Source organism: Glossina fuscipes, unplaced genomic scaffold (assembly GCF_014805625.2).
Source record: "Glossina fuscipes isolate IAEA_lab_2018 unplaced genomic scaffold, Yale_Gfus_2 3, whole genome shotgun sequence".
In the NCBI taxonomy this organism is placed as follows: Eukaryota; Metazoa; Arthropoda; class Insecta; order Diptera; family Glossinidae; genus Glossina; species Glossina fuscipes.
Genome location: NW_023998417.1, coordinates 9,590,394 through 9,614,733, shown reverse-complemented (window position 1 = coordinate 9,614,733; position 24,340 = coordinate 9,590,394). Strand labels below are relative to the sequence as shown.

General features: G+C 32.1%; 1 protein-coding gene across 1 annotated transcript in view; it reads right to left on the bottom strand.

Annotated features, from left to right (window-relative positions):
* The window catches only part of LOC119634529, a 113,692-nt gene extending 95,998 nt beyond the window's left edge, over window positions 1–17,694 (bottom strand). Inside the window, exon 1 of the mRNA XM_038028754.1 lies at window positions 17,512–17,694. The gene's annotated coding sequence lies outside the window, so the exon portion shown is untranslated. The remainder of the gene's footprint in view (window positions 1–17,511) is intronic.
* Between the last annotated feature and the right edge of the window lie 6,646 nt (window positions 17,695–24,340).

Below are 24,340 nucleotides of genomic sequence, written 5' to 3'. Positions count from 1 at the left end.
CTTTTAAACTCTACCACCTCAAACAGCAGACAAGCTCAGAAATAACAGAGTCCAGCAAGATTCCTATCGTAATTGCTTCGACAATCTAATCTAAATATTACCTCTTCCTTCTAAGAAATTATTACCATAAGCCGAACTGTAGTGTTGATAAAAGATTCCAATATAGACGAAAGGCTAAAGGAGAGAGAAACCGGCAAGGACAACGTTAGAATACCTTTCGTACTACATTGAAAGCTCAAGGTTGATAGTGCGGAGTTCTATTTCTCGATGTGCAGCATCTTGTAGTATGTAGTGTAGTGTAGTGTGCCCCGTTGCTATATCCTTTCGTGTGAGTTGTAAGAGATTTTTAAGAAAATATTTATTGACTTTGCACTGATACATTTTATGGTTTACGCCATAGCGAATGGAGCGCAATAGCAAATGTCCTTAAATATTCCACACAAAGCTTTAGCGTGCATCGAGGTCAATGAATTTTGCCCAATGAGTACTTTAAAGTATTGAATTAAATCTCCATAAGTACTTATGCGTTAACCTCTTCACATAAACTGTTTTCCATTCTATAAAATGAACCTTTTTTTTTGTAACGACTTAACAAATTTCTCAATTACCGCCACTAACACTTAATTTGAAAGTTCCCTAACGCGCACACAGATGCGCACATAAACACTTATACGTACCTATGTTAGCACGAGATAGATATAACAACAAACATTTTAAATAATGAGTTTACTTAATTTTTACCTTTTTTTCTCGCTTATGCACTCATGATGACTACGATAGCGGAAGGGCTTCACAATAGATTTGAATATTGCTTTACGTAACTCCCGGAATGTAAGGAAAAATGCCTAGATAATCACTTTATATTCAACATTTAATGGATTATGTGGTTTACACTCTCTTCGGCTCTCTTTCTCTATTTATACAGTTTTTTTTCTCTACATTTTAAATACATTTAATTTTGCTATAGAAGTTGGAAGGAGCTTTAGGTAAAGTTTTGCGTTTCCTTTTTTTTTCATTTTTTTTTATTATTTTTTTTTTTTATTAAACTCAAGTTGAATGCGATGATGACGCTGATTGTGTTACTGCTACTGATGCTATTATTGTTGTTGGTGTTGAAGTTAGTGATACTTGAGAGATGATGTCATGTTGTTAGTGTTTTGTTGTTGTCGTTGTTGGTTGGTTTTGGCTCCAAGCAAGGTCTGCGGTAGTCTAACACCGCGTACGTGATATGAAACTTAATGTTTCAATTAGAGGTAAAGTTAAGTACAATACGTTTGTGTGTACATACACTTGAACATGAATAGATTATGTTATCTCTACATATATATATATATATATATATATATATATATACATATACATACGCACGCTATACAAATCCAAGTGAACTATATAGATGGGAATTAAGTAAGAGATATGTAGATGGATTTACTAGAGAAATTTAATGGATGTCTAGGCAACTGGTAGTAACGAAATAGTTAAAGTGTCGTCGTTACCGTAGTCAATGTAGATTGTCGTACCTTTGTCAGCACTTATCATCAGAGATCAGTAAACTTTTTTTAGGTAATAGCATGTGAGTACATAGAAAAAAAGAACTCTGCTTTGCTCATCCGTACGGGTGCGGGTGCGTGTATATGTGCATGTGGAGTCGTTGACTGTTAAGTGTGGTTAATTCTAAAGTGCTTCGCAAATCTTTTTTCACTTTCTCTTCATCTACGTGTATGTTATTTTTCAAAAGGTTATTGTTTTTCTTCCATGTTACCAAAGTTTATTTAACTTTCATCTCTTTTTTTCTTCCACTTAACAATATATATATATATATATATGTATATATATATATAGACGAGCAAGCACATGATTCTGGGTTTTTAATAGAGAAAAGTATTTTAAAATGTATAATGTTGTCGTTCGATGTTCATAGATAGTTCTCTAAGTAATTTGAAAGTTAATTTGTTTATTTTGTGCTTCTGTGCCGCCAAAAAATGAAAGCACGGCAGACTTGTCGCTTTATTTGTAACGACCGTTTGAAGCGCTTAAAAGATCACCTAATGGTTTTATTATTGTACGATTTCTCTTTAAGCATTTTTAGTCTTTTTCTAAAAAGATTGCAAATATTTAGATGGAAAGCTGGAAATTTGCACACATACACATGCAGTTGATGGCTAGTAATCAAATTTGAGAGTTAAGTAAAAAAGCAATATGACAGTAACGGTTCTTCTGAGCTCATATTAGAACTTATGTTTCTTTCAACAAACAACAAAATACGTGACGTCAAACCTGGTATTATTAGTGCCATTGGTAAAATAATAACTGAATAATGCGAAAAGAAGAATAGAATTAAAAAAAAAAAAAAAACTAACGACCGACATTGAGATCAAATAAGATCAATGTTAAATAACGATGCCATGCATCAGTGTCTAACGATCTTGTATTCTTTCTATTTAAAATTAGAAAAGCCTTCAGGAGCGGATAATTTGGCTTTTATATTAATTAAGGTATACTTTAAGGGGGGTTGGCACGATAGTAACAATTTGTGAAGAGGTCATTGAAGCACACCTTCAAGTCTTAGAAAAAAAAATATTTTTGAAAAACATTAAAATATGAAAACACAGCCAACCATTCTCTGGAGATGAATGGATATATTTAACTCAAGGGTATCGGCGGCAAGCATAGTAACTGGTCCAAATTTGAATTTAAAAAAAAAATTAAAAATACATTCTTACAACGAGTGCAACGCGGTCTTTGCTACGCCCAAGACATATTGCTTTCGAGAAAATGCAGAAATTTCAAAAAAAAAAAATTTTTACGGGTAATTAATTTTTTTCTCACAATTTCTGGAAAGTTCTAAGCATCTATTAAGCAAAACAAAAAAATTGATTTTTTGAAAAATTTTCAAAATTAATCCAACTCCTTAAATAAGCTTCTCCTTCTTTGTTAACTACTTTTATATTTTCTTTTTTTTTTTATGGGAAAAAATTACTTTTACGTGCAACACACGACAGATCCTTAATCAGTAGATCTGTCGAATTTTAACAGCATTCTAGACAATTAACTTAACTTATTATAAATTTGAGAGGGCTTTCTGCTGCCAATCACCGTATACGATGTGAATTAAAAAACCTTATTTATAGCATTAATATGTAGAAAATATTAGAAAAACATACAATTTTAAAACTTCGTTTTTGCTTTTGTTTTTTTTTCATTTATTAACAAGCAAGCAAGAGCTTGTCTGGTATTTTAAGTCTATTAAGGTTTACAAGCAGTATGACAGCGTAAGTAGGTAATCATATGGTAAGGCAAGCATTAAAAATAGAGCAAACAACTGAAAAATTGCAAAAAAAAAGCAATAAAAGCAAAAAAAAAAAAACATCTGACAGCTACCTTGATATGATTCTATTAGAAATATGAAATATATGCAATTTTTTTGTTGTTGTTGTGGAGTTTGTTGTTGCTGTTCGGTTGACACACCAAACAACTGATGTCATATTAACTGTTGCCGGTTGTCGTCGTATATATGCGTATACAGTGTTTGGTTGTCACTCGTGTAAATGAAGAGAAATACTCCACAGGCAATGCTATGAGTGAATGAGTGAATGAATGAATGAATGAATGAATGAATGAATGTATAAACAGAGATTTATTTACATGACAAGTATTATAGAATTATTATTACTGAATGACAACAACAACAACAACAAAAACAACAACAGTAGCAGCAGCAGCAGCAGAAAGGACAACAACAATGACTAGATATACATTTAAAAAAGTATAAAAGGTAGACAAACACCACACGGTTATGTGGAAAGACACAAGGGAGCAATTTGTTTGAAATACAAGAACAAAAAAAAAAGAACAAAAAAATGGCAAACAAACAACAAACGTTGTTCATAAGCTGTAAACCAGCAACAACAGCAAGAACGCGTTTCATTTTGTTGTCAAATGTTTATGATTTTGCGAAATTTTTTAACAGCAAAGGAGACGAGGCTGCAGTTTTTGTCTCTACAAACAAATTGCCCTGAAAGAAAAAATCCTCTAAAATAAGAGCAAAAAGAAAACACAAAAAGTAGACGACAAACAAGAATTTTGACATATAAACGCTTAGCATACTCTTTCCTACTACGTTTTAAAAAATTCCTCCATTTCGATTTCGGTCGAAGGCTGCGATATACTTAAAACTCATAAGGGGGGAGTTAAAGCAAATAAAGCAATTTGTATTCAAAATATGAAAACAAATTTTTAGAAAAAAAAAAAAAATCCTTTTTGCATATACTTAAATGTGTATATGTATGATTTTGATGTAAAAAAAAAAAAAAAAAAAAAAAAAAATGAAATGAACTGCTTTGTCAATCGCTTGGACAGGCAGTGGCAGAGGCAGAAGAATATCATAGAAATCTACAAATATCTCGCCAACAACAAACAATATCACCATCACTACCACCATAATCATCATCATCGTCACGAAGAATGTCAATAGCACTCTCATCCCGTCTTTGTCTCCCCCCCCCACCCTCCTGGGTTATTGTGTTTATTAAAAAACGAAGGCAAATTGTTGTGTTTTGTGTAATATTTGTACCACCGGTAGAGAGCATCCAACGAATTATTTTAGTGATTGCGGTAGAAATTTTTCACGCAACAAAACAGAAAGCGTACGACAAAAAGCTTGTCATTCACATTTTTGGCATACTGACGATAACTACGTCATATTTACCATCACAGTATGAAAGTATGAAAGTACGTTAAAATAGTGAAATGAGAGCGACCATAAATACTCTACGCCTCTTACGTAAGATAATAATAGACTTGCTTGCATCATAAAATGCTAAAAATTCTATCCCTTTACCAAGCAAATGCTTACTTTTTATGAGACCAAAGTCGAAAATTATATTTAAAAATTCTCGTTTAGGGAATGTCTATAACAAATCATTATTTTGAAAAAAATTTCCACAATAAAATATTAATGATTGGGAAGGGCTCACAAAAAACACATACACGTATCTTAAAAATTGTGCTCACTTTCATCGCTTTGAAGGCAACGTACGTAGAAAAGCTTCAGACGGACCGTCGACTAAGAGACCTGTGAAGGTAGATCGGTCTTTCAGACCGTACTGGGCGTTGCAAAAGCCCATACAAATTGAAAATACCCGCAATATACAAACGCTGCACGGAATAAAAAATGCGAGAAATAGTATACATAAAAAACGTGTCATGCACGTTGGCGCCACTTTAAAGTTATTAAAATCTATCTGTTTGAGTGTCTATGTCTAACGGGAGAGAGAGAGAGAGAGAGGGAGAGATATTTTAGAAAATAAAGTAAATAGTTGTTCGTTTTAATACAAATATCTTTTAACCTATTTACGTTTTTCTTAACGATTATTGTTGTTGTTTTCAACTTGGTTGTCTTTCAAAAAGCGAAAACTTTCTTACAAAATCCTTCCTTTGAATAATACCAACTTTATCTGCGTATACGTCATAATTCAATAATTTGGTGAAAAGTTTTCCTTCTCGATGGCAATCAACAACAACAACAACAACAATTCTATCAAAATATTCTCTAAATAAGTGAATGTCTGACGAATTAAGGATTTCTATAAAACAGAAATGGTTGCGCCTTGTTTGAATAGCACTCTTAATTGGAAAACTTTACGACGTTTGTAAACTAGTTTCTCTTCAAGCAAACAAAAAAACAAAAAAAAACAACAAAAAAAACAAAAAATTATTGATGTCGTAAACAAAGGAAAATAGGTAAAGTTAGTTACAAATTTCTGATTGATGTTTGAAAAAAAAAAAAATAGAAAAACTAAAACATTTTAAAGGAAATTTTAAAATTAATTCGAAGAACGGCTTTCGAGGAAAGTTTACTACACCGCTTCAATGATGTAAACCTCATATGAATCTTTTTTATTTTTTTGGGCAAAGAACGATTTAGTTTTCCAACAATCTGAACAATGTCTTCGCTTAAACTTCTTTCTTCCTTATTTATTCTTTTCGATATCGAATGGCTTTAATTAATTAAGAATCGTTTTAACAATTTTTTCCTATTCAAACGACTTTTATTTCTCCTATACTTCTCGTTGTCTCATTCTCTCATCTTAGCATTTCTCGCATGTCAGCAATGTCTTATTTATACTAAGGATTGTTACTTTCATTTGAATAGGACTTTTTCGTCTTCTTCTTCTTCTTGTTCTAGATTTCAGCAAATGAACATAGTTGTGCTAGTTGTGCTAAATTTTATTTAAGGGTTCATTTAAATTTTGTCTAATGATCGATAATGTGGTGTCAATTTTCCGTAAACTTTCGATTGGGTATGCGTTGCTTGGTATAAATATTTTAGTCAGGCTTCCTCAGGGCCATAAAATTGAAATGACAACAGATATAGAAGCTTGTCATGCAGAAACTTTATAGTATGGCAATGAAAGAGTTGAACTAATGCGTTTAATAGGCATTTCTTTTCTTCACTAATTACCTTTATACCGAGTTTAGCAAAACAATTCCCGTTTTTTTTTTTTTTTTGCAGCTGTCTTCTCAAATAATTCGAATAAACATGTTCCGTTCACACGGCCGCTAGCTATTTCGTCTCAACATTGGTCAGTTTGTGCAATAGTTGATGGCTGGCTTTGCGTGAAATTTACAAAGTTTCTGAAGAAAAGGTCATGCTTCTATTCCTGTTTATAGTAGCTTGGATTCCCAAAGGCTGCAAAAAAAAAAGGTTGCAGAGAAGTTGATGTAATCGTGTAAGCGGGCTTTTATTAAGAGGACCCTTTCAGCTTTTAATCTTTGTAAAAGACAGTTTTCTTTATCGTATCTCATTATAATTCCAATTTATTGCTAAAAATCCAACTGGATTGGAATACTCCTTAACGTAACCTCTTGCAATAAATATCGATAGAATTTACAAAGCCATTTTCATACCCATTGCGTTATCCTTATGCACCTTTTAACCGTCAAATCAATAAATTATCAGCACCTGTTTTGTATACAAATGTCGGAACAGCAACAGTTACAACGGCAATTACGACAACCTATATAATGTCTGGTGTAATGTTTATGAAAACATTTCCTACCATATTCTATACAATGTATTTATAAAAAAAATATGAATTATAGAGGAAAACATATTAATTACTATCACGTGAGAGAGATATAAACCAATGAAAGCACGCCTTATGCTTTGCATAAGCAAAAATCTCCTCATCCCTTGCCACGCAAAAATATACGTTGATGTTATTGTTTTGCGGTAAACACAAGCATATTATAATATATATATATATATATGTATGTATGTGTTCGCGCACGAACATGGAACATAAAATTAGTAATTGCATTCTTTCTTCCTTTTTCCTGCTCTCCTACTTACGTTGGTTATTCAAAAAAAAAAAAAAAAAAAAAAAAACAAATCCACTGAAATTCTAACAGACGCTCATACAAAGACACAGGCAAGAGTGTGACGATAATTTATGATGTTTCTTGGTCACATTTCGCGGCTTTAGCGATGCTACGTTTTCCGCCTGCTTTTCTATAGGTTTGTTTATCTGGCTGCCTTTAAAATGGTCTCTGTATGGGTGCAACAAGACACAAATGTCATGATGTTAGTCATAAAAGAGAATTATTGTTCAGTCTTCTTTTTTATTTCACTTTTTCAATTCTTTACTCTTCTGGTCGCAGAAATTTAACCAACCATGCTGTTATATGCGTATATATATGTGCGGGTGTGTGTGTATATATATATATATATATATATATAGTCATAATTATTCTGAATCCACCTTCCGCTCAAAAGCTAAAAAACCCAACAAAGCAAAATTATATAAAAAACGTAAAGAAATATTAACCGCGAAATATCCTAATTACACGTCCGCCACGTTCGTTGGACACAATCTATTTTTTTTTAGCGCAGCTACTTAAAGGTCTGTGTATTACGCGGTTTTCATTATAATTAAATTATTATACAAAATCCTAGCATTTCTTTTATATCTTTTTTTTTAAAAAAAAAAAAAAAAAAAAAAACAAAAAGAAAAACACCATTAAAGGGGCTTCACTTTTTACTGAAACTATGGAGAAAAGGAAATCAAATATTTTTTCAACATTTTTCAAACTCATATGTGTTCAAAATATTTCCTTTTCAGTATTTTTTTTTTTTTTACCTTAATTTACTTTACCTTAATTACTTTAACAACATTTTCTTATCAATTTTATAATAGAAAGAAAAAAAATACAACTTTCAAAACCATACAATTCTAATGAAATGACAGTTAGCAGTAACCAAGTGGGCAACATCGGCCAGCCGAGAAAAGCGTTTTTAAGTGTATAACCACACAACAAGTTGTTGTACACTTGCCAGCAGGCGCAAATGTAGAAATTCGATACTGCCTACTTAAGGAGGAAGAAACTTTTCAACTCTCTCAGTTAGTTAAGTATGCGTATGTGTATGTATGCGAGAGATTGCAAACATGAGCAATACTGTTAACTACCACAGGCAAGCGTTTCACTTAACCGCAAAACAATACCGATATTAAGAAACACAAAACATCGATTCCGAACATGACTGCTACGACTTAAACAGCAATTAATAGATGGTTTGTGCAGAAGACAAAACAAGTGCTTATCGACGTTCAAAAAACTTTATTTATAAATGTGTTGTTGTTGTTGTTTGTTGTTGTTGTTGTTATTAGTTTACTCAACTTGTTACTAGAAACGAAGACAAAGTGTAGCAATAACTCCTTATAGGTTCTTCTATGGCTTTACTGCTATTACTTTGTCTAAACACGATTTTCTTATACAAGATTTACGTAAAAAAAAAAAAAAAAACAAACCGATAAACTTGGAAAACGTTAATTTCCCCGTCTAATTTGATAGAAAATCGTCCTGTCTAAGTAAAAAAAATGGAAAATGGGCAGGTTAAGGTAAACATTAATATCGACGGCAGAAACAAATTCCAATCACGGACATGATTTGTTGTGAGTTGCCCTAAATCAATGAAATCATCGATGAGGAGTATCACTAATGCATCGGCCGTTGAGGGAAAAATGATGCAATGTGTAATGTGAAAGTGATTTTGATATCTTTTCCCTGCACTACGTTGCTCGTTCACGTATTGCAAAACTCATCCGAGAAAAGCAAAGGGCGTGAACTTAAATTCGAATTTAATTAACAAAGATATCGACGATTTCATTTAACAGAGCTCTCTACCTATCATCTATAACATGTGAATCCTGTACCTGTCGAATGAGCAAAAAAAAAAATGGTTGACTGAATATTGAATGTACAAGCGATGCAAATGTAGGTGTTTTCCCATAGCCTTTTTTTGTCAACCTACCAAGTTTTAAAAAATTGTCAAAAAATAGTTCCCAAAACCGGAATTTGAAGTTATTGAACTTATTGGAAAGTTATTTTCATATCGATGGATGAGGTGACCAAAAGAATAGGCTTCCAAATCCAACTATATCTTAATCCTAATTATCTAGGAGAAAAATTAAAGAGAAAACTGACCACACTAGTTGCCCTCCTATCTGCGTTTCACCCAATCAACAAAAAAAAATCTACTAGAGTTTTGGACTTTACTAAACAAGACATATGTCCAGATTTACTTATCGTTACTTCCTATAAACAATTGTTTATATCTGCTGTTTAACTTAGATGATATGTTTATCTAAATCTTGTAAATACTGTAGAAATTTAATTATTTAAGAAATTATTAAAAGTGAGTAAATCGAGGAGGTTTTATGACATTTTTTTTTTTTTTTTTTTTTTTTTGTTATTATTACATTTCAACACATCCTTGCTGCATCCCTACTTTCAATGACATTATGGCGTTATGTGTGTGAGAAGATATATACCTTAAAGCTAAAAAATGATTTTTACTGGTTTGTTTTTACTTGTTGAAAATTTATGCTGGCACTTAATTAACACTCAACACGCAACAAACAGACAATGTGTAGATTAACATATGTATAAACGTATGTTTGCATTCATATTAATGCGGGTTATTTTGTGAAAATTTCTGCTGCTTATTCTGGCGTATCAATACAGTAATAAGTGGAAGTGCGAAGTTACGGTGTTCGAAAAATGTCATTTAAAATGAATGAAAAAAAAAAAGGAATTAATTGACCCATAAATTCCAATCATTAACAACTATTCTATAAGTCTTGCAACTACCGGTTAATTAATATCAATATTTGCATTCATTTATATCGATTACCATAAATTATAATAAAATTTAAAAAATTCATCTCATCTTATATTTGTTTTAACTTATTGTTATATTGCATACAGCTCTAGTATAAGAATCGGTTGAAAAATTTACTGATCAAGAAGTGCAATAACTAAAGCATTTCAAATCAATCTTTTTTTTTTTCTCTGACATCACATCTACGCGTCACATGCATAAAATAAAAAAAAAAATTCCAAAATTGTAATCCTTTGTATAGTGAAGATATTGATAGTCACGTCCTTCTAATTAACCGAATTGAGTGTCAAATTAATGTTAGGCCTCATCCGCGTGAGTGGCCGAGCTGAACTTTGATCCTTATAACTTACTAAACAAATCAGCGAAATGTGGTTAGGATGGGATACATAAATAACAAGCGTCTACGCAGCCACGAGGTATAAGGTGTATTATCTGATGATAAAAATTGATGCACAAAACAGTCATGTGATGCATAAATCTAAAGTGCTCAGATTGGACAGGGTGTTCAATTTTTTCTTTGAACCTCTTCAACATGCATTGGTTCTCTCATGGAAAACATGGTACATTTTTTGGAATTTTTTGCAATGAAAATAGGTGAAGCCATAAATCGTAAAGAAATAATTGAAGAATTGTATTAAATGAATTGATATAGGGTATATAAGGGTTGACTTTGCTCACACTTTAAGTTATATAAACTTGGTTAACATTAATTCACAAAAAGTAATTTTCATTCTGACTTAATTTGTCATAAAAAAAGAAAAAACCGTAACTATCGTATTACGTAGTAAATCAATTGCTTAACTGTATGGAAAAAATAGACTCTTAGCTAAAACGTTCAAAAAAAAAACAAAGGGTGAAAATTTATTAACGCAACTACTAGAAACGAAACGTATCACGGCGGCCTGATTATGAGATTTACTTTTTTTTTAATATATCGTCTTATTCTCTGCGGTAATAAACACTATGGGATAACATCCTCTGTGTCATAAATGTCGTAAATAATATTTACACATGAATACTAACACCCTTTATAATGCAGTCATAATAATTTTTGGCTGCAATTGTAAATAAAGAAAAATAAAAAAAAACAAAAAACAAAAAATATTACCTTCTGCATGAACGCAATAATCGCCCGTAGTACCTTGTATCGGTTGCCATAAAAATGCGTTCCTAACTGAAACAAAAAAAAAAAGAAGAACACAACAAAGGAAATTTGCGCAATGTGTGCGTGAAGTAACAGCAACAAAACCTTACTAAACTCTTTTTTTGGTGTCAAGCAGGAACCCAAGTAAGGCACAATACTTTGTATATGCAATATGAACCACATACGCTCTGCATGACAAAACACAACAACCATTTAAAAGTTCAAAGTCAACGGTAAAGTTGTCTTCGATAATTTTGTATTCCTTTCCATACGAAAGAAGAGAGCTGAGCTAATAGTTATTTGTTTTCCTCTATATTTACAATTTAGTGAAGCAAACAACAACAATAGAAGAAAAAATTATGAAATTCTTTGTTATGTATGACGATAGCCAAAAAATATATAATTTATGCATTTTCTATTACATTCCGAAGATTTTCTTACCATGCCAAAAAAAAAAAAAAAACAAGAAGTAGCATATCGTGAATAAAAGGAAAATGCTGCAAAAGGTATCCAGTAAATAAGAATTTGAAATGAAGCATCCGCTACATTGATTACAATACAAAATAATATTTCTCGATAATAAGGAAACTGATATAAACAGGAAGCTGTTGGCTTAACGTCAAGAGGCATTTAAACTGAACCATTATGAATACTTTTATTACAATCTACGCGTTTCCGAAAATTCTAGATGGATGCACGGAGAAATACGCCTTTTCGTACAATTGTCACGCCGAGGATGAATTTAATGTTTCCTCTCGCTTATCAATGTTTTTTTTTTTTCTCATTTAAGGATCACCATGTAACTTAAATTTCAATGAAACTCCATTGAAATCCTTAGTTTACCTCTCCATTTTTACAGTAAAGTAGTGCGCAATAATGCAGTATTCTTCTAAAAAAAAAATTTTAAAAAACTGTAGTGACCATGGTCCACTATAGTTTTCGAAAAAATTGGCCGATCCGAAGCGTTTTCAATAATGTTCGTCGTTGGGCCAAAACAGATTTCATGCAAATATCTTTGCAAGTTGAGTACAAGGAAAGAAAACGAACAGCCGGATCGATGGACAGACAAGCTTATTAGTTCTGAATCGATCAGTATAATAAAAAGTGGGTCTATCTTAAGTCTATCTGGGTTTCGCATACATCCGCACGAACTGAATGCAAAAGAAGAGAGAAATTGTTTATAGAAGACCTGTGTGAACCTATGTAATCTAGAAGTAAATGTAGAGGTAGTCAGAAGCACAAATTGTTTCTTCCCTAAATAGCCCGTAATTTTTTTCTCATTTCTATATATACTTCCTCGTCTTATACTGTTCCCAATACATAAATAAAAATCACAAGTTTACGGAACGAACTTAATTATAAAAAAAATAAGAAGAATATATGACGAACGTTCATGCGCGTTGAAAGCTATCAATAGCATCTAAGGTTGATGAATGAACAAAACAATAAATAACCTAAACTAATCTAAGCCTTATCTTTCTTCTTCTTCTTCTTCTTCTTAATAACGCTGATCTTATTAGAAAGGTATTCTACTCACGCTGCTTAACATCGATTGAAATGCTTGGCAGTAATGTCATCAATGTATCATCGTACAATGATATTGCAGTTAATGGAAATGAGCCAATTTTGCCTTCGGATGAAATGACAATAAAGTTTCGCAAAACAATAACTTTGACCAGATATGTGAAAAAAACTTGAAAAATGAGAAAACTTTCTCCTAATAAGTAGGACTTGAGTATCAGTAGACTAATCACTGAGACGAGAAAGCTTCCATCCCATTTCGTCGTTCCAATTAGACCTGGAAAGGAATAAGTATTTCATAGTTGCTAAATGAGCCCCATAACTAAATAGGTGAGCAAAGAGTGTGAACGAATTATTGCCAGGAAGATTTATATATAAAAACGTTTACCTCTCTATATAATTTAACGCAAGAGACTTGAATCAATATCCGATCAAAACTTAATCGACGTATTATATAGAAGTAGTAAGTATTGGTTACCTGCCATCCTGTTGAAATGCAATTTTTTTTTTTTTTTTTTCATAACAATTCATTAGACTTTGCATATATTTTAAAGCGCTATGACATCACTTTCGTTATTTTCTGTTGCCTTCTTTTTTTTTTTTTGTGTATTTTTTTCTGTTGGATTTTAATGAGAAATAGGAAAACAATGCAACTGACAAGTTAGTTGACATATAATTTTTTTTCTACCTTTCAAACACGTCACATACTTGTATGTAAAGCTATTGTTCGCAAGCGTCATTCATATCGCGACAACAACAAAAAAAAAAAAAAGAAATTACAAAATGCAACGATTTCCTTATTTTTTTTTTTTTTTTTTTTTTTTTTTTTAACTGATTTCTAATGTGTACTTTGGCCAAGTACGGGAGAAGCAAAACCAAGCATACATAAATCTAAATATAGTGAAGAAAAAAAAAAAAAAAGAATAAAAAAAAAAAATAAAATAAAAAAAATAAAAACCGATTTCGCAGTACTAGTTATGCTGTATGATAACAAACTGGTCTCCGGTGCGAGAATATATTATTTTGAAAATTATGCCAGACACGTTCAATAGGTGAGACACAAATGCGCCTAAGGTGCACTTTATTTCGTATCTCTGTGTACTGGTATGTCTTGTACTTTATTATTATGCCTGGTACACCACCACCAACAACGTTGTAGAAACGATGAAATACTCTTGCCAAGGAAAACCACAAAAGGTCTTCAATGTAAAACGTAGACGTCTGTTTTTATGTTTGGAGACTTGCGAGTTTATTCCAGAATACAGCCAGATGAGGGAAGTAAGGAGAACGACAGAGAGAGAGAGAGCGGGAGGGAAAGCAAAAGTGATGAAGTGGAGAGTGTGAATATGCTATGAGTGTGTATTCTTTTAAAGATGCCTTAAGCTATTTTTTGAATAAAGTTTATGTCAGACTACTGCTCTGCTATCCGAGTATCGAGTAACGACTGTAGTTAGAAGAAAGCAGAGCTGAAAGCAGTATCTCATCTGCAACGTTAAGAATTAAATTTGAAAACGTGTTGTTAAAAGCGCAATATATTCACGTGAGTTGTTTTTTTTTCCCCCTTCTTTTTTTTTTTTTTTTTTCTCCACATTTTCAATGTCTTTACAATTCTTTTAGAGTTTTTCTATTTATTGCTTGGAGGGTGTTGACAGGACACTTCAACTATTGTTCTACAATTTAATTTAGCGTGAAATTGGTTCTTGTTTGTATTTACAGGAGTACATATATATATATATATATATATATATGATAGTACCGTTATTATGCCTGATTTTAAGGTGTGGTTTTGATGTTTAATTTCTGAATTTATGAAAAGCAATCATAATAATAATAAAAAATAATTTTTTCCTTCAAAGGTTATTTTCGCTCTAAGAGAGATATTTTCAATTATCAAGATTCATTGTAAGTGAATACTTTTTTATTTATTTTTTTTTTTGCATTTTTTTCGTTAAAATTATTGTTGTTATTTTATCATGGAAAACACGAGTAATCAAACGAGCAAGGGAAAGACAACATAAAAAAAAATTTACGGAAATTTTAGTTTTATCACGTTTCCGTTTAACAAGCTCAAAAGCATCAAAGGATTTAAGTATTTTTTCTCGGATATCGTTTTACTCGTTGTTAAGAATGCGAATCGAAATCAAAAGAAATGTATGTTACTTATGAAAACACTAATCATCGCTCACTTATATGCGAAAAAAAAAGAAATCATTAAAAGCGTAAAAGAAAAATTAAGGAAAACGCTTTAAGAGCATATTCGAAATCATTGAATGTGAATTATTCCCCAAATAACAATTGATAAGAATTAAAAATACATCCCACACACGAACAGCAGTTACATCGCCATTGCCACTGGCCTTATTCTATTGAATGCTATTACAATTATAAGGTCATCAACAACTGTTACAGATGCTAAAATAAACATACATTCACACACACACACACACGTAAACACATACACACACTCTCTGTCTCTGTTTCTGTCTCTGTGTCTCTCTTTCTCGTTCTGGCGCATTCGTTAACATCTAAAACTCTTGTTTTTTTCCAATTGACCCGTACCCGGTGAGATTGCGAGCAACCCTTATATAATATTTATTGATACTCTCACATACCTTAACGACTAACAAATTTATCTTACAGCACACGTGAGACTTTTCATCATCAGCAATGAGTAGTAGTTCATTTTTTTTTTCTTGCCTTTTTTTTTTTTCATTTTTTTTGGAAAGAGTTTTCTTTATTTATATATTGAATCTTACATTCACGCACGCACAATGTTTTTCGAGCAAATAATTTATAAGCATCGACTATATAGCAAAGGACAAATAACAAGAAAGCGAGCAAGTGAGTGGGGAAAGGGAAAAATCAAAACCTAATAAATAGATAGGAGGATGGACTTACACTCAAACTTTCTAATGCAATCAATGCTTTCTTTTCCGAAGAAGAGCTCAATTTGTTACTTGGAATTACAACACGCACACACATTCCCACACATTCCCACACAAACACACACACGCATGCATGCATATATCAGAGGTAAAGGGAGCTAATAGAGATTAAATGGATGTCGAAAAGGCAATTAGATAACTTCATGCCAATGATTCATGTTTTATTCATGCATTAGTATGTGTGATGTTTGCTTTAGTAAAGAAAACCCCGATAGCCTATAAAAACAAAAATTAAAGTTCAATTTAGTTAACTCTGATGGGAAGAAACAATTTTTTTTCATACATTATTTGCTTTACTTTTTTCGTGTTATGTCATGTGAGCAATAGAAATTCGATTCAATGTTTTCGTTAGTCCTGTGTTACGTAAACGTCCAAGAATTAATTAGATGCTAAGTGAAAAACAAAATTTTGTTTGTAATTGTTTGCCATAAACATCATCGCTGGGATATTTTGAAATTTTTTGACTAAAGCAGGAAACAGAGAGGAGGTAGACAAGCTTACAGTATATTGTTCGAAGCGACCAATATTAATGGTAGATAGGTCTACATTAAATGTTACATACTCACAAACTTGCCACACTCTCTACCACGAGCGGTGTAGGGCGCAAAAATGTTCTTTTCAACGTCAATAACTGTACTTGAAGCTTGGCCGAAAGATCGAACTAGGTCTGTCTTAAGTCGTTCTGTTACATCTTAACAAACTTGCCACGCTCTCCATCACGAGCGGTGTAGGGTTCAAAAATGTCCGGTTCAACATCAATCACTTTATTGGTCCGAAATAATATATGGACGCAGAAGAAATTTCATGTCTGGGCTTAACTAATATTCAAAATGCGATATATTATGTGGGTTTTTCCTGCTTGCCTCCAAATGTTGATCTAGCAACACTTTTTTGTAGCTTCTTTACTTTAGAAGATCTTGGACATATTCCCGGGCTTTGCTAATTAAGTAACAGATCTAACCTGCACCTTTTTTACCGTTGATGGCATTACATTGTCGGATTTCAAAATATCTTTAAAAATTCTTGTCATCACATCTTCAATCACATAAAATATTAAATCTTTGTAAAATGTTCAAATTGATGAAAGAAATTCCTACTCAAGTCATTTTCTCTCTTTCTTAAGCCTTTCGTTATATCATTAAAATCATTTCAAAAAAAAAAAAAAAAATCCAAGCTATTGCTTACTGTTAGCATTAAAAAAGTAAAAAGAGGTCAAATTATCTACGGTTATCTATCCTTTAACTAAATCCTTTTACTTATAATTAAAAATGCACCATTTTCCAAAGCTTGAAAAGTATTTAAAAAAAAAAAAAAAAAAAAAAAAGAGAAAAACTTTTCCTTCTAAGAAATTTTACAAAATGATGCGTTAAAATCTTTTTGTGAGAAACCACCAGTAAAATCCTATTTAGCTTCTGCCAACCAACTTTCGGAAACCTTTCATTTTTAACGGATTAAAACTGATTTTTTAATTGACGTTTGCCGTTGTGGCAAAAAAAAAAAAAAATGAATGAATAAATTGGGAGAAATCTTAAAGTAGAGAAATGAAAAAAATCACATTTGATGGCACAATGATGGAAAGAGTTACGGACGGAAATAAATGATTAAAATGTGGTAGGACCGTTAAGAAATAAAAAATGAAATAGAAAAAAAAAAATGAAAAATGAAAAAGAAAGCTAAGAATAGAATAGTATTTAGCAATTGTTACCATACTTACTTACCTCCATTATGTTGATGGCTAATTTAACCTGACGGCAATTGGGTGTTTTATGCGAATGTTGAATGTTGCTGCGTCGCGCAATGATATACATAAGTAAACGAAGTTTAATTGGTAGACAACACGTTGTTTTCATTACTCATTAACGAAATGATTTTTATTTCAACAATTTCGAATTTTCTTTTCCTTGGCCACTAAAAAAATAAATGATATAAATGAAGAAAGGGTTAAAAATTAATAACTTGAAAAAAACATAAAATTAAATTGGAGAGAAATTTTTGAAACAAAATAAAAAAAAAAAATTCTTTTAGTAGAATTTCCATTCGTTTGTCTTTCTCGCTGCCCATGTCCGTCCCTTGTCACATACACAATTAATATGAAAATTACTATAAGTTTTTTGAAAAAAAAAAAAATGTTTTTTCTCTTTTAACATAAACCTTTTACCTCTAGGGAAACATTAGACACCATTAAGGTAGTTTAACTGATAGTTTGCCTTTAGTGGAAAAACTTTTACTTTTCCATTTCTTTATTCTCTCTCCTAACTGTTGGGAGGAAAAAGTTTATTATGAAACTAAAGAAAGTTTTAAGAAAGGGTTGTTTGTTGTTTATTCATAAAAATATTTATTTAAACTACTGTTAACTTTTCTATGTAAATTATTACATATATGTGAGTTCATCCGAAAGTGTTTTTCGAAAATATTATAATAACTCACCGGTTTATCTCGTTTGTTTAGTTATTTAATATAGGATAAAATAAGGATAAGGATACTCCTCCTGGGTTAAGCGAAAGAATATTAGAAATAATTTAAAATTATTACCACAATCTTGTATGGTTTTTTGCTCATTTAATGCGAATATAAATTATTCCTGTGGACGTTGGATGTCACCAAAGTGTAGAAAAACAAGATTTGCTTATATCTCTTCGACCAAGGGAAAGGAACGAGGACAACTTTAAGATATTTACTTAACATTGAACAAGTGAAAGAGCATTATAGTAAGCCACGGCTATCATTAAACACTCTACACCAGTTGTTTGAATCAGGCATTATACGGGAAGCGAAGAAGAAGCCGTCCGATCTGACACAGTTTCAATAGCGTTCGTCCCACCTCGGGACGACAAAGTACACCCCTTTATCAAAATTTCCTCAAATTAACTCCAAAATTTGCCACTTGTGAGTTGAATACAAGAAAACAAGACAGACACATGGATATCTAAGCTTATATGCATTCAGAATCACGTTCTGAATATCTGGTATAATAAAAGGTGAATCTATTTCGCGTCCTTCTCGATGACTGTGTACATCCCTACAAACCTAATATTACACCCTTGTACCACAAATAATTTAAGATATAAAAAATATTTTTTATGAGACTTTTGGGGCTCGTCTAAGGCAACTGAGAAATATTTGAAGTACACACCACAACAACGCAAAATGGTTTATGCATGTGGTCAGGTCGCCTGATAAACCTTTCAAGAGAGAGAATTATGACTAATTGTTTAACTTAAAGGCAAATGAGTTTTCTAATAAATTATTTTGTTTTTTTTGAAAATAAATAAATTGTAATAAATAAATTTAAAGTAACTTGAGCGCACACAGTATAAACTAAACATTGCCTAATTTCCGAATAATCTGTCATTTCTCATAAATTGAATAATTTATCAAATCTAGATTATTATTTTCTCCAATGCGTTCTTAGAAAGAATACTCCAATGCGTCATGAAAGAATACAAAAAATGTGCTTCTGTTTCTTCTTAGCGACAAGACATGTGACTTTTATGATAAACACCACCTTTTGTTTGTCATTAAATCATCCGTATGTCATACATGTACTCATACGCATTAATGAATTATGCCTCAAGAGGTGAAAGTTCTTCATTACTTTGTTGACATTTCTTTGATTTCTAATGAATTTTTATTTCGCTTACTATCATTCGGATAAGGCAGACATTCTTTACATATTCATATTTCATATGACTGTTTATACGTAACTGATTATCTTTTTTCAAATACATTTACACATAATCACTTTTTCCTATTGTATCTTAATTATTTCTCATTTATTCGAACTCTAAACGCGTCATCAGCAATAAAGCATTTGCACGTGTTTGTATAGGGATCTATGTGTACGCAAACAGTTAATAAGCAGATTTCATATGCTTTGTTTGTAGGTGTATGTGTCACTTTACTAAATAAACACATAATTATTTTGCTTTTGATTCGAAAGATAGAAAAGGTGGTGAGTCGTGTGTGGGTGAGGAGGGAGGAAGCGGGCGACATTTCTGCTCGAAGAATGCTTTCTAATTAAGTTAACTGCTTGCTTTTCATTCAACGGATCATAACAACGAAATTACATACACATAAATCAAAATGTAGTTATTTTTCTTTGTGATTATCAAGCTCAGCTCCTCCTTATCAATCAGTTTTCATTTTATTAACTACATCTTTGAAGTAACTTTTTTAAAACCTTGTAAACTGTTCATCTAGAGATAGCTGTCAAATGCCAAAGGCAGTACAACGGCAGCGCAATGAATATCTTGGGGATTTCTTATATCTCTTCTGCAAAAGGCCTTGAATAAAGTCATTCACTCTCCCTCTTTATATAAAGACTACACTTTCTCGGAAAGAGAGACAGAGAGTGCCAAGCACATAGGAGGACGGACGGCCAGACATGGCCAGTTCGATACGGGATTTAACGCTCTTCAAGAAGTTTCCTTCGTGTATAATTGACATTTTAACAATTTTGAATATTAATCTTGGGCTAAGTAAGTTTAGAAGCGCAGTATTAACAATGATAGAAATGAAAATAAAGTAACGGATTCTGAGTGAGTTCTAGGTGGGTTCAATCAGCACAAACACAACAACAACAATGTAGTAAAAGTGGAAGGAGACAGTAACAATAGACTAACTCTCTTCTTATAGACATTGAAGAAATCCTAGCCCCAAAGCTGCAAAAACCCAATTTTTCTCGGTTTAAGTAAATTCATAGAAAACTCATAAAAGATCAAATCTCTACACTCGCCTTTGATGAATTGGCGAAATAATTAATGTTTGAAGACTTGTTGCTTAATGCAGCGCATATTCTTCTTAGGCCATAAGTCAAAATAATAATTTGACAATATGCAGACCGTTGGCATGATAAAAAAATTGCAAAGTCAAAGTAGAAAATCGGTTTTCAACGCCATGAGTTCACAGCGTGTTTTCGAAGGACACTTCTTTTAATTTTTCTTTATATGAATTTTCGATTAGGGAAAAAAAAAATAATGAAATTTTCAGCAATTATAAAATTCTGAGAAAATTATCCAACGGTAGTGATAACGCATTACTAAGCCATCTTAAATCACTAAAGAGCGAAGAGAAGAGAATAGAAGAGGAAAAGCAAACAAATGAAATGTCAAGGATGATTCATCTACACGTTTTTCTTCTTCTTCTTCTTTTTTTTTTTTTTTTGATCCTGTTTTTCGAAAAGCATAACTCGTAGTAGCGTGCGTGCATAACACTCTAATTGATTTATGACATCAAAGACATATTTTTCGAAATGTTGCGTGTGTCGTACGTGACATTTTTTTGTTGTTTTTTTTTGGCGTTTTTTTGTACGCATTCTGACAAGTTATGTATGCCTGTCTGCGTGTGGTGGAGACGTTAAGGTTTTTCCTCCTGTATCATCATCATAAATAGGCCAGAATAGATATGAAGAATTGGGCAGAAACGACACGAGTATCGAGTCAATGCAAGAGTAAACTGTTAAAGATGTCTTTCACTCATTCAAAGTTTAGAAAAAGTAACATTTATGCGTTCGGGGTGGGGTAGGGAGGGGACAGTGAGCTTAGTCGTGGTGTGTTTGCTTTAGATGGCGGCTTAACTGAATATCATATACAGATGCGAAGCATAATTCTTAGTAATGCTTGGAAGCTTGTTGATAATTTTGACTTATGGCGAATGAACAACTTTTAAGAGGATATACATATTTCTGTTTGTGTGCGTGTGTGACTGTGTTCGTGTATGCGTGTATATGACGGAATTTTTTAATTTTCACCAACTTTCGTTATTGTGCGGTGGCGTTTATTGTTAAGCGTATGTCAAATATTTTTTGCACAATAGCCAGCAAGAAAAGCTGAAAACAACTAAAGAAAGTGATGCTTGCATTTCCTGATTTATTTCAAACTCTTTACGAGTTTAGTTAGCTAGTGGCATTTTTGCTATGATTTTTCGGCTGAGCCTTCTCACATGCCAACGCAAAAGGTATAAATTTTATAATAATATTGTTGTTGTCGCAATAATTGAAAATAATTACACTTTTGAAAGTAACAAACAGTCTTTGTGTAATTGTCGTTTATTACTGAACAAATACCTCAAGCTCAACAGTTGAAGTTTTCTATAAAAGAAAATTGGTTTGATTGCGCTGCGAATAATCCTTATGGTTATTGTTTTTGAATTTGTTACTCCTTAGGTAGGTTTACTTTTAATTTTATTCAATTAAATGCTTCATAAATTTTTTACTATTTCATTTTCATTCCTGTGGCTTTTCGAAATAATGGAAAAAGTTTTTTGCTCCCTTTATGGAAACATTCGCTCTTCCTTCACATCGCACCATCGTCATCTCAACCAATACTACTTTCTAAGTTAACAGCATCGCATAGCATCGCAATGCCTTCTATATGGATTCCAGCCAGTTTATACCGTGATTTTTCATTCAAAACCAAAACATTTATTTATTGTTGTGCTGCTGCTGCTGCTGCTGCTGTCGCTGCATTATGATATCTTCAGCAATCGTTCGAAACTTTTTGGAAATGGTAAAGAAGGTTAATTAATAGTAAAGCCGCCGTTAAGGCAACTTTCGTTATACCGCTAATTTGTTTTTGTTTTTAAACTTTTGTGTTCACTCCTTTCTCTCTACTGTGCGCAATTGATTAGTGGGTGTTTGGGCGTTTGTGAATTTTTTTTTTTTTTATTTTTTCTCTTTCTTTCATACTTTACTTTTAAAGAAGGTTCGAGATATCTTAGCTTTTCTTTCTTTAATATCAACAAAAATCTTCTTGCTTTTACAAAAGATAGGATAATAGGAAGAATTTGTGATATTTCGAGTTTACTATTACTTTCAGCATTTGATAAATTTTCTTTAAAATCATTATCATAAAAATTTTTGCGGCTTTTTTATGAGAATTCATCAAATTGATGGAACATTTTTACGAAAATTGAATGAAGTAATTTTTTAGAGGAAAATACTTATCAAATCCATCTAATTTTCAATTCCTTGCTACAAATACGAAGATCGCTTTAACAAAATCCATTATTCTAACCGTTGACTGATTGTGGAACTTTTTCATTGTCTATTAATGAAAAAACTTTTTTCGAAATTTTTCCAGTTTTTGACCTCTGTACATACGCACACTCAAGAAGCCACTTCTAATTCAATTCAATTTTTTTTCATTTGCAGCTTATCGGTGTGTTTCAAGCCGATTGATATGTTCAATATACCTTGGAGGCGCATATAACACAATTTTATGAACGATGAGCCCATTTCTGCTTTATTATTGAAAAACATTCTGTTTCTGACAAATAAAAGACAAATAAAAACATTATAATGGGTCATGGTCCAGCATTACCCATCCACCATTTCGCTTAAAGCAGCTAGTCATACAGGTTTCCAAAAAAGGTCATTATATGGGAAAGAATTCGATGTGACAAATTTGATCAAAATATTTCAAAAATTGTAGATTGAATAACATGACTTCAAGATGGACAGATGGACAGACAAGCATGGATCGCTTCAGCAACTGATTCTAAATCGATATATATAATAAAAGGTGGACCTGTCTCATGTCTGTTGTTGGGTGTAGCACAGATTGGCACACACTTAATATACCGTTGCACCACAAGTGATGGCAGGGTATAAAGCTAGATAATGTATTATAATATTATATTAATTTTTTTCGTATCTTATTTATAACGTTCTTCATAGGATTTCTCGGCAACAGCCAATCAAGATCGATTCTTCCCCCAGTTACCAGTTAGGCCGATCAAGTCGTATATGCCACCTATCTATTATGTGATAACTAAACTGATTGTGGAAGGAATATATCAGCAAAGCAAGCTCTTGTTGTTGAAAAAAAAAAAAAAACTTTTTTTCAAATGCATTTTAAAAAGTTTTTTTCAATTATATATATATACAGCATAAAGTATAACATAAACAAAAAGGAATGGGAGAACAATGAACTTCTTCTCGTCTTTCCTGTCCATTATTAACTGAAAGACATTCAGCAAATAAACCGGTCAATCGGACAGGTTACAACTGGATATAAGACCACTGTCTTATGCGTTATCATCAGAACTGCGTTTAGATTACAAAACTTAACAGAGAGACGATTGAATAGCAGAAAATCAAGTTTCTGCTTTTATTTAAAAAGAGCGAAAGAAATTCTCCCCGTAAGATAAATACTTATATCATCAATGTCTTTACAAATACAAAAAAAAAATTAAAACTTTAAAGTGAAGTTAATAAAAAAGACTCAACTTCTTGTGGCTTAAAGTTCTCTAGCGTAACGCACTGATTTGCTTGATAAGTGTATTTGACGCATATTTATCTGAAAGAAAATTCACTTAATTCGTTTCAATTGAATTTTCACTTAACGTTTTGTATAAAACTTTACTAAAGTCTTTTCATAGATTTTCGTTTGATCTAACTAATGAAACTAATCAATATGATGAATAAATAAAGTGCTGGAAATGATGATTGGTGATGAGAGATCTTACCTTGGCGATGGTGCTTGCTTGTACTTTAATAGTGCAACTTATTATACCTTTTAATTGAAATGATATTCCCAAACCAATCAA